Source organism: Dipteris shenzhenensis, chromosome 7, assembly GCF_047967505.1.
Source record: "Dipteris shenzhenensis isolate YYH24624 ecotype China chromosome 7, Dip_SZ_1.0, whole genome shotgun sequence".
In the NCBI taxonomy this organism is placed as follows: domain Eukaryota; kingdom Viridiplantae; phylum Streptophyta; class Polypodiopsida; order Gleicheniales; family Dipteridaceae; genus Dipteris; species Dipteris shenzhenensis.
This window is the reverse complement of record NC_141602.1, coordinates 243,692-246,832: the sequence shown is the minus strand read 5'-3', so window position 1 is coordinate 246,832 and position 3,141 is coordinate 243,692.

The following is a 3,141-nucleotide window of genomic DNA, read 5'->3' as shown; positions in this document are numbered from 1 at the left end:
CACTTGTCACAGAATTGGTCATGTGCTGCACAATAAACAGATGCTCATTTCTGTCATCACCCTGTCTACTAGAGGATGCATAATTGCCTTGCTGCAATTTTCCAGTCATGATGTCATTCTGCTTTTTATAGTAGTCTTTAACCATATGACCCATTTTACCACAGTAGTAGCATTCAACATTGCTGTTTGCATTTTGGCCTCTCTGCCATCCACCACGACCTCTTTGGCTCCCGCTACCTCTAAAGTTACCACATCCTCCTCCATAGGACTGGTTTTCTTGAATTTGCTGCATATTCTGATTTCTGTTACGGCCTCCAAATTGGCCTGCTCTACCTCTGCCTCTACCTCTTCCAGCAAACTCCCCAAAATCAGGAAAATTCTCACGGATGGCAATGGATGTTCGGAATTGTGCATAATCCTTTCCTAGACCATTCAAGGTCACAGAAACTAAATCATCATCTTCCACTGGCGACCCAATAGAAGCAAGTGTATCTACAATCTTCTTCACCTTCATTATGCAACTCCTACTTGAGCTGCATTTTCCTGGCTTGCGTATTTGTGCTATACATTTGTGTCAAAGTATCCCACGCCTCCTTCGGCGTGCTTGCATTCTAAATATGCACAATCATAGAATCTGAAATACTGATAGACAACCAGTACATAACTTTTTTGGCTCTCTCATGCCAACCTTTAAATGCTTGCAACTCCTGTTGATTGGGAACATTAGGAATAACTGGTTCTTGTTCAGCTCCAGTAATGAACTCCCAATAGCCTTTTCCCTTAAGGAAATTCGTCATTCTAAACTTCCGTGCTTGGAAGTTGTTCTTGTCAAGCTTTTCAGTGACAATTTGTGAAAGAGCATCAAACGCCATTATAGAACACTGCAAAATATTCTGTCACTGCAAAAAAAACACAACTTCTGCCTCACAAGGGCAAATCTACAAAACTGACGAAAGAGGTATTTGACCACACAGTCACTTCTTAGTGACGATTATGCATCAACAGCAATAAGAATGATTCTGTCACTCCCAATATCTCTGCGCACAGGCATATGATGTAATTTCTGTGACCACTTTTCACCGACCTATAGAACGGTGGTCGCACAACAAAAATAGGGCACTTTTCTGAGTGCTTGCGGAAAACTTCTGCCACCAAAACGGGCCTTGAAATGACCTCGAAAAAATAATTTCACCTTACCCGAAATGCTCCCAAACTCGAAAAAAAAAAGGAAAGCAACACTGATCCTCTTACTAGGACATCGCGAACTTGGTTTGCTTTCTTGAGCTCCTTACCACGAACCGAGCTCTGATACCACATGTGAAGAGAGCGGGAGAGAAGGAAGGAGTCTCACTTACGGCTTTCTCACATACACAATGGGGAAATATACACAAAGATGGAGGCTCAAAAAAGTTTTCCTCTTCTTAGTTGTGAAAGCCAAAAGAACTCTCTTAGTACAAAAGAGAATAGGTGAACCCTATATGTGGGTCTCAAACCAAACTCAGCTAACTAAGGTGGCATACTAACTGAGGCACTAACTAGAGTACATAAAGATAGCTGTCATCCAGCTATTATTCATGGGCAGTGTACCAACCGCATCTACAACTAACAGGTCGATGACATAAATGCACAACGATCATCCTGGCATATCACGAGTGGAGCTCGATATCTCAACAGGGCAAGGCACCAATAGTGGAGATGCCAGACGAGTAGTGTCAGCCAGGTATTACAGAGCAAGGCGAATCTTCAAAGTCAAAGGAAAGTGCACAGGAATTGAGCGCTTCAGTAAATTCTAGCACAGAGCTAGCCCAGGTATGGAAAATATTCAAGAACATAAAAAATCAGTTTGACATTTGCTGAATTGATCCGGATCGCTTCGTGTCGTGATTTCTTCACTCAGCAGATTAAAGAATCGTCCGAGCAACTGAAAGAGGTTGACTCTTTAGTCACTATACCTGTAATTGATACCCTAATGGTCTCTAAAGAAGTAGGCAGTTCAGGAGTAAACATAAGTTCTAAAGACATTGTCAAGAGACTAAAGTTCAAGACCTTCAAGCCATCTCCTTTTCGAGTACAGATGGTAGATCAATGACCAGTTGACCCAAAATTTATGCTATAGAATGTTGTCATTTCTATAGGCAGTATTAATTATACAATTAGTTTAATTGTAATCGCCATGGAGCAACATGGCTAACGTATTCTATTGGGATGTTCTTGGCTTAAAAGCCAAAGGTACTCCATGATTGGGGATCAAAAGAAATGATCATCAAAACTGATAATCAAGATGTTTGCATTCCAACAAATCCTCGGAAGGTTCTGAGTAGCTATCTACCTAAGGATTTGGAAGTTATAGACCCATTTTTTCAAGATGTGGAGTCGTGATTGATCAAACTACAAATACAACCTGTTGGTGAGATTGATATTTTCCAAGTAGCTACTGACATCATTAGGGGAGATTTGGGGTCAAAAAGGGCCTCATAAGGAAATGATTAAGGAATGGTTAATCCCCTTAATCCTAGGGGAAATTTGGAGGGGTAAGGTGTATTAAATGCATAATTTTGGAGATGCCACTTATACATGTATTTGAAGGATACATTTTGGGCAAAATGCAAAGGAATGCTTCCCAAAATATGAGCCTATCGAGAAATTACAACTCTTTCACAGAGCTTTTGTGTGGTTCTATAAGAATACCATCACTTGGGAAGCATGCTTATTTTGTGACCTTCATTCATAGTTTGTGTGTCGTTCTATGAGGATATCATCCCTTAGGAAGCATCCGTAGTTTGTGACCTTGGATGTATCCTTCAAAAGCAAAATATGAGGTTTTTAGCATTTTGTTGCAAGGGTTGAAAATGAAACATGTTCAAAGTGCAAACTCCTTGTTCTATAGATCGTCGGGGGAAGGGGAATATACATCAAATTTATTTAAGGCACACTTGGATGAGAAAGTATTAAGCATTAGTGTAGCATGCTAGATACACCACAATAGAATGGTTTCGCAAAGAGGAAGAAATAGACCCTAATGGAGATGGTTAGATGTATGATCAAAGGGGAGGGGATGCTCCATAACTTTTAGATGGAGGCTATTACGTGTGCAACACATGTCGTGAACACATGCCCTACCAAAACCTTTAAGACCATTAC